Below are 8,240 nucleotides of genomic sequence, written 5' to 3' on the forward strand. Positions count from 1 at the left end.
TCTGAACCCAGACCACTGAGGAAGAAGACGCGAGTGTGGCAAGGTGGGTGGCGCTGGATGCGGTTGGCGCTACATTCCGGAAAACTCCCTCCGGATCGGGGTTGGGTTCGGGGTGCGGGGCTGAGGGGTCGTCTCTCCCCCACGTCCCATGGCTCCGCGCCGCCGCGTCCCACCTTCGCGCCTCCTCTCCGGGAACGTCGGGCCCGCCGGATGGCCGTCCGCCGAGCCGCGTCCCGCACGGGTCTCCGGAAGGCCGGGGCCGAGGCGGGGGCGGAGGGGCGGCGGGCGGCGCGCGCGCACCGTGGGGCCGGCGTCCGGGGGCGGCCCGGGCCTGGCTTCCCTGCGCTCGCGGCGCCGCCTCCTCCCCACGCTGCCGGCGCGGTCCGGGGGCGGGGACTCGCCGCTGCGGAGGCCGGAGACGCGGCGGCGCTGGGCGCGGCGCGGGGCGCACGGCGTGGAGCGGGCGAGAGCGCGAGGCCGGCGGCGGGGGAGCGGCAGGCGGCCGGGGAGCCGGGCCCGTAGCGCCGATCGGCCGCCGGAGCCGCGGCAGGAGGTGAGTGCGCGGTGCGCGTGTCCTGGCTCTGCGGCCGCCCCGGCTGCCTTCCCTTTCCCGGTCCGTCCCCGGCGCACCGCCCGCGTCTGGAGACATCCCCCGCCTTGCGCCCGGGCCGCAGCCTGTCACCGGAGCCCGCTCGCGGCCCGAGGCTTCGCCGCGGGGCCGCCTCGGCCCCCGGACCCCCGGCCGCCGCGCGGGGCAGTGCGAGCTCTCTGCCCCTGCGGAGGCCAGTTGGGACGCGCGGGGCCTTTCTTTTTTGTTCTCCGCTTTGTCACGAGCGTCGGCATCCGAAGTCAAAAGCGCGCAGCCCCGAAGTCGCACTAGTGCCGGTACCGAGGGCGTGACCCGCGCCGGCGGAGGGAGGGCGTCCGCGGCGCGCCGCTCGCCTCCGCGCCCTGGCGCTCGGGCGCCGCGGGTGCACACGTTGGCAGCGGTCGCGTCCAGGCAGGTGACCGGGAGCTGGGCGCCGGGTCCCTGGGCCCCGAGCCGCCGCAGCGCATCCGTAGCCCGACTCCGGGAAGCTCCAGGCTCCCTCCCTGGCGTGTGTTTCTCACCTTTGGCTTGTGTGGAGCATCCAGAGAACTTTTGCTCTGCTGTAAAGATAGTCTCCTGGGTTTATACATAGTTGTTTCACACCCTGTGTGCTGTTTGTAATGATCTCTGTTTCGGTAAAACACAGTAAGAAAATATTTGGTGAATGTTCTTTTTAGCGGAATTTGAGAACCATTGTGTTGGGAATGCCATGATGCTGCTGGTCATTTTCAGAGAGCCCTTTCCCAAATTTGCGTGACCAAACTTGTGTGGCTTTCACGAGTCCGAGATTTCCTTTGTCTGGGTTGGGGTCTTTCAGGCCCTACAGCTCAAAATTCCACAGATGTTGAGGGACATTACTAGGGCTGGATTATTAAGATGTCCTACAGCCTGATGAAATATTTAACAGCATTCTGGTGACTCTGTTTGGCTCATGGCCATCAGATTGACTCAAATTTAGTCAGTTTTAGTATTTCTGAAATTTTTGGAGCATGGGACCTGGGTAGCGCCGGAATCTCTTGGTGGTCGGGTCTTTGTGTGTCTCCTAGGGCATTCTAGCTCCTCCTGCTTGTGTTATAGAAGATTTAGCTCATGTGATTGTGAAGAATGAAGAAACCAGTAATTTGGTAAGACTTGCTGTCCCTAGGCCAGAACTCAATTTTTAAAGCATCAGTGGTCAAGCAGACAGTGAATTCTTAGGATGTTTAAAGAAAACGAAAAGCTCATCCAGACATATCTTTATCTCTTATGGAGAGGTTATCACATCTTTTTTATTGGTTATGTTAAAAAATGAAGGACCGAGAATGAGAGGCTGGAGTGGTGGTAGGGGGTCAGGAGGGTATCAGATATGGACGACATTGCTTTTGGGAGCTAAGGATGCCATCTCCTTTCGGATTGCTGGTCATGGACCCCATTATTGGTGGGGGAATGACAAGATTTTGTATTTATGTTATTTTTTGAGGGGTGGGGCAGAATAAGGATGGTTGACTGTGTCAGCCCAGGCTATCTATCTTCCGTTGGTTTTTGTGGCCACCTTCCCCTAGCAGGGAGGAAACTGCTGACCTTATTGAAAATCCTCTGAGCAGGCAGGCTTTCTGCATCTGAAGCACAAAGGGGAGAAGGGCAGAGCCTGGGGAAGCTGGCTCTCCAGGGAAGACTTGGAGGGTGGGGTATCACTTCCAGCAGCCTGAGTGGAGCAGGGTCCCATGGCTGGCACTTTAGTGAGAGGGAGCTTGAAGGCCGTGTGGCTCCCAGAGGCCAGGAAGGGAGGGATGAGAGGCCCAATGCCCTGGCTTTAATTTAGTTGTATTATTTTTATTACTTTTTTTTTATGACCTAATGTGAGAAATAACATCCATTATTTGGATAATGGGGGAAAAAAAGCACCTCTTTTTTGTTGTTGTTAATAATAATAAAAAAGGCTGTTTTGCACTTTTTTTTTTAAGTAGGAGGAACGGTCTTGATATACTTTTGTCTCACTTCAGAAGAGTGTTGAGTGGTATTTCCGTTGCCTGCCCCCTTCCTCCTCCTGCAAGAAATGTTCTTAGGTTGTGGTCATTTTCTCTTCTAGACTTTTCCAATTACCGATGCCATTACGTGAAAAGGCTTGGCTTGAACTTTAAGAACTGCTTACCAAGTTCCCAGAGAGTCAACTTTGCTTCACACAGAAATTTTGTGCACTTAAAAGAATAAAGATGCGTGCCTTCTCAGATTGTTGCAATAGCTTGATCTTATTTTTCTGTAAAATCCTTCAGGGCTGTGATAATAGAACTTCCCCTAGCTAAGATTTTGAAGGTTGGTTAGTGTCTGACCGGAGATAAATATCTATAGAAGTACTATATGATTGTAGTGATACAGATTGTAGTTTACTGTGGTTTCCCAACTTTTTTGATTATTCTCATGATTAAAAAAACACAACACTTAAAACTAATTCAGTGTTGTCTGGCAGTTATCTCAATATAAAAACAGTTTTTAGCACTGCCCTGCCCATTACTTAGAGGTTAGGTGCATGTGCTGTTATTATGGTCTTGTATCTCAAGGCCTGGTGTGCAGTTAGGGCCGGATTCATGCTTCTGCAGTGGAGGTAAAGCCCTGTTCCAAATACTCCTTGAATTTTGAGTATTTTTTGGTCTGTTTCTTGTCAGGTCCCATTCTGTCATCATTGGTTTTGCTTTGTGACGTGGCTCCTGCTGAGTGACTAGGGATAGGAGCCTGCACCTTCCCAGGGGCGGGCTTGTGTTTGCTCGTGTTTATTGCAGTAATGTTAATTTGTGCTTTCTCCATGAATCTGAAAGCTTCAGAGCCTCTTTAAGATTTGGTTTAGTTACAGTTTGTCAGTCCACCTCGCTGTGCCTGGTGCTTCAGCAAGGTGTTCCAAGGTGCTCCTCAGGCATCTCAGAGAATGGTGACTTTGACCTTCAACATAGGGGTTTAGGATGCAGATTTAGTTTCTACTTCTATTAGCACCAGTTAGTATTTTATGGTGGTATAATTAGGATACATATAATATATATTTGCAGGTTATTTTTATGTAATTGTTATGTTACTGAAACATAGTTGCTCTCATGTTTTGGATAAAAATAAAATATAACTTCTAAGATTTTCTTCCCCAGCCCTGTGGAACATCTGCTGTACCCTCTGGGATGCACAGGCCCTGCTGGTAGACTCAATTTCTATAGCCTGACAACCATAGACCAGGCATATGTGAATGGGAGTGGTTGTGTCCGCATAAAACTTTATTTGTGATCACCCACATTTTAATTGCCTGTGCTTTTCATGTGTCATGAAATTTTATTCTTTTAATTTTTTTCCACCATTAAAAACTGTGAAAACTAGGCTTACGGGCGGCATACAGAAACAGGTGGCTGGCGGGATTCAGCCTTTGGGCTACAGTTTGCCAACTCTGAAACTGGAGGAAAAATTTGGGAGTTCCTGCCAAGATGTAGTCTTGGCATCCATGTAGGAGGCAGCCTTTCTTCAGAAAATTCCAAGTGCTGGAAAAAACAATGGATTTTGGTTCCTCTCATTCATTTCACTTATCCATCTCACTCTGATTATTTCCACTATGTAATGTTATATATGCTCATTAACTTTTAAAGTATTTTTTAAAAGTTTTTTTTTTTTGATGTGTAATTGACATGTGATATTATGCTAGTTTCAAGATGTACAACGTAATGGTATATAGTATTTGTACCTATTGCAAAATGATCACCACAATACGTTTGTCACCACAGTTACAGAACTGTTTTCCTAGTGGTGAGAATTTTTAAGATGTACTCTTAGCAGCTCTCAAATATGCAGTACAGTGTCATTAACTGTAGTCACTATGATGAAGTCTTTTCTTCATAAACTGTCAGCTTCTAGAATTGGGGAAAACATGTTTATAATTGGGGGTTGAGGAAGTGAGAGGAGGAGATTCTGTGTCCTTCCGTGGTGAGTTTTTAGAGCAATTTAAGGAGAATGCAATGGACCTGGTCATTCAGTCCTAATGGTTTAGAGCAGGAGTTGACAAACTTCTCTGAGGGGCCGGATAGTAAGTCTTTCACCAGTTTAGTCCTCATAGTAACCCAGTAAGTAGATCTGGATCAGCTCTTCAACTCTGCCTTGTAGCCACAAACCCACTGTGGGCAATAAAAGGAACAGGCGTGGTTGTGTTTACAAAGCAGGCCTAGGGGGCCTGAGGGCACTGTGTGCTGACCCCTGGCTTAGAGACTTCCTGGGGGGCATCTCAGACTGTTTTGTTTTGTTTTTTGTTTAATTTTTTTTTTTTTATGTTCTATTTATTTCTGAGAGAGAGAAACAGTGTGAGCAGGAGAGGATCAGAGAGAGAGGGAGGCACAGAATCCGAAACAGCCTCCAGGCTCTGAGCTAGCCGTCAGCACGGAACCCGATGTGGAGTTCGAACCCATGAACCATGAGATCATGACCTGAGCTGAAGTTGGATGCCCAGCCTGCTGAGCCACCCAGGCACCCCCATCTTAGACTGTTTTTAAACCCTCAAGAAAAGGTTGGTGACTGACAACTTGCTTCACCTGCACCGCGCTGGGGCACTCTCAGGTCTGTTTGCTCACTGTGGGGACATCTGCACTTCCTGCTGAACACCTCCTACGTGGCTGTCCAGGATCGTGTGAGGCCATTTCCTTTGAGAAGGAGTAAAGGTGGGGCTCTCACACTGTTTCGAGAAGCTATCTTCTGCATCAGTGATGTTGCTCTAACAGTTTATTCTGAATTGATTGCTCTCACGTACAGCTTTTGCCTAGAGGATTAAAATCCCCTATGTGGAGGGCCGTCTGACTTGCTTGGTCAGTAGAGCAGATGACTCTTGATCTTGGGGTTGTCAGTTCGAGTCCCACGTTGGGTGTAGAGCTTGCTTAAAAAGGTCTTTAAAAAAACACAACCCAGTGTAGAAATAAGGAAGTGAAGAAAAAAAAGTATTCAGGTGCTTCTTCTTTTCTTTAAAAAAGTAACCGGTGGTTTTTGTCTAATGTGAACATTTTTGTTTTCTAAGTAAATAATAATTCTAACCAGTAGGTTGAATTTTTTTTATTATTTATTTATTTATATTTAAATATTTTTAAAAATTTATTTCTAGGAGTGAGAGAGAGAGACAGCGTGAGCAGGGGAGGGCCAGAGAGAGAGAGGGAGACACAGACTCTGAAATAGGCTCCAGGCTCTGAGCTGGCAGTCAGCACAGAGCCCGACGCGGGGCTCGAACCCACGAACTGCGAGATCATGACCTAAGTGAAAGTCGGACTCTTAACCGACTAAGCCACCCAGGTGCCCCAAGAAATAGACTCTTAAAAATAGAGAACAAACAGGTGATTACCAGAGTGGAGGTGGGTGGGGGGATGGGATAATTGGGTGATGGGGATTAGGGAGGGCACTTGTGATGAGCACCAGGTTGTATNGTCAGCACAGAGCCCGACGCGGGGCTCGAACCCACGAACCGCGAGATCATGACCTAAGCGAAAGTCGGACGCTTAACCGACTAAGCCACCCAGGCGCCCCGGTTGAATTTTTTTTTAAAGTTTATTTATTTTGAGGGGGAGAGTGTATGAGTGAGGAAGTGCAGGGGCATCAAGGCAGGGGCAGGGAGAGAGAGGGAGAGACAGAAGCCCAGGCAGGCTCCATGCTGTCAGCCCAGAGCCTGATGTATGACTCCATCCATGAACCTTGAGGTCATGACCTAAGCCAAAATCAAGAGCCACTTAGCTGACTGAGCCCTCAGGGGGCCCCCCACTAGGTTGAATTTTAAAAATTAAGCCAGGTTTGGGGGGCACCTGGGTGGCTCAGTTGGTTGAGCATACGGCCAGGTCATGGTCACTCAGTTTATGGGTACAGGCCTGACATCAGACTCAGAGCCTGCTTCAGACCCTCTGTCCCCTGCCCCCGCCCCCTTCATGCACGCACATGCATGCATGCTCTCTTTCTCTCAAAAATAAATAAACACTAAAAAAATAAAATTAAGCCAATAGATAGAATTTGTAGTTTTTTTCATGACTTCTCCAATTTACCAAGAGACTTTCGATGCAGAAACACACCACTTTCTTTTTCTGCAGGAAGCCTGGGGTTTCACAGAGCTCTGCTGATTTAGGTTAATCATTTTTCAGTATGTTAGATGCTTCTAATCCAATATGAGACAAAACATTCCAGAGCCTCAGTTACAACCAATATTAATATACCTGAGGCTGTGTGTCTCCTACCTGTACTGTCACCCCCTAGGTCCGCAGCACTTTCAAGGTAAAGGAAGGAGAGTGTTTGAGGTACCTGCCACCTGTACTCTGTGGCTCTGAGTTACCGTCTCTGTTGTTCAGGCTTTGGCATTTCCTGTCTGTAAGTGCCCTTCTATTTTCAGCAGTCCTGGAAGGCAGCGCTGAAGCACCTTACAGGCCAGAAGTTCAGGGCTAGTCTTCCTTCCCCATCTCACCCTCTTACCTGGGTGGTCCTGTGTCCACTGGGAGCTCAGGGCTTTCCTAACTGTGCCTTCCGGGGGGCTGCACACCTTCCTGGCCAGCCACTCACTGGGTCCTAGTGAGGCGCTTCCTGGAACCTCTGTCTTTCATAACGTGGTCCTGGTCTGGGATGCTCACAGCTGCGGCGGCGGCCGGCAGTCAGCACCTGGTGATGGTGGTTGCTGGGCTTTGGTCGACAGCAGAGTCAACAGGATGAACACATAAGAGTGGTTCCTGTAAAGCAGCATGGTGGTGGAAAGAAGACACTTGTCACCTTTTCGCTATCAAATGAGGAGACTAGCTGTAGAAATGGCTTCTTAATCCTCTTTTCATCTCTAATAATAACAGTAATAATAATAATAATAATAGCATTTATTGAGCAGGTACTATGTGCCACATGTGGTTCTAAGCCCTTCTCATATCTTAACTCATGTAACCCTTACAGTAACCTTGTGAGGAGGACCGTGGTGCCCAGATAGGTCCTGTGGCTCTTGAGAGGTGGAACCAGGGTCCCACACTGGCCAGCAGGTTCCAGAGTCCGTTCTGTTAACACTGCCCTGAGCTGCTTGCTTCCTGCTAGCCCAGCACCTGTCTCTTTGTGGTTGCTCAGAACATTTTTAATTAACTGGCTCAAGAAAGGAGAATATTGAATGATCATCAGAACACTTCCTTTGAAGTGAGAATTGAGTCTATATTGTTTGCAGACTTGTGGTCTACCCATCCATTGACTTCTATCTACTGGGATAACAAAACCATACAAGGACCCCATCTAGAAATATAGTCTTAGGGAATTAAGGATATGATAGAGATAGGCTTTAGAAGCCTGAGGTAAAAAACAGATTTTTAGTAAAGGTTGATGACAAAACTGACCAGCCATTACAACCCCCCCCCAAAAAAAAGCAAAAAAAAACCCCAACCTGTATTTTTTTACCTCTTACATCAAAAGGGAATTCCAAGTGGATGAAAAATTTAAATAAATATATGATATCATAGGTATGTTGAGTGGAGATGAGGTAAATGTATTTCTAAACTTAGAGTAGAAAATGTCTAAGTATAAACAAAATCCAGATACAATAAAAGACTGACATGATTAGATTAGTTTAAAACCACCACCTAGGGGCGCCTGGGTGGCTTATTCGGTTAAGCGTCCGACTTTCGCTTGGGTCATGATCTCGCGGTTTGTGGGTTTGAGCCCCGCGTCG

The 8,240-nt window shown here is 48.4% G+C and overlaps 1 protein-coding gene across 4 annotated transcripts in view; it reads left to right on the plus strand.

Moving 5' to 3' along the window:
• Positions 1–487: 487 nt before the first annotated feature.
• The window catches only part of GOLM1 (golgi membrane protein 1), a 57,664-nt gene continuing 49,911 nt past the window's right edge, over positions 488–8,240 (plus strand). For 2 of the 4 annotated variants that reach the window (XM_039219802.1, XM_039219805.1), the window contains exon 1: positions 5,007–5,093. The gene's annotated coding sequence lies outside the window, so the exon portion shown is untranslated. Of the gene's footprint in view, positions 554–5,006; positions 5,094–5,134; positions 5,245–8,240 lie in introns of those variants that run through there. The other 2 variants (XM_039219801.1, XM_039219803.1) reach the window with 2 other exon arrangements.

Source organism: Hyaena hyaena, unplaced genomic scaffold, assembly GCF_003009895.1.
Source record: "Hyaena hyaena isolate Hyena2069 unplaced genomic scaffold, ASM300989v1 scaffold_841, whole genome shotgun sequence".
In the NCBI taxonomy this organism is placed as follows: Eukaryota; Metazoa; Chordata; class Mammalia; order Carnivora; family Hyaenidae; genus Hyaena; species Hyaena hyaena.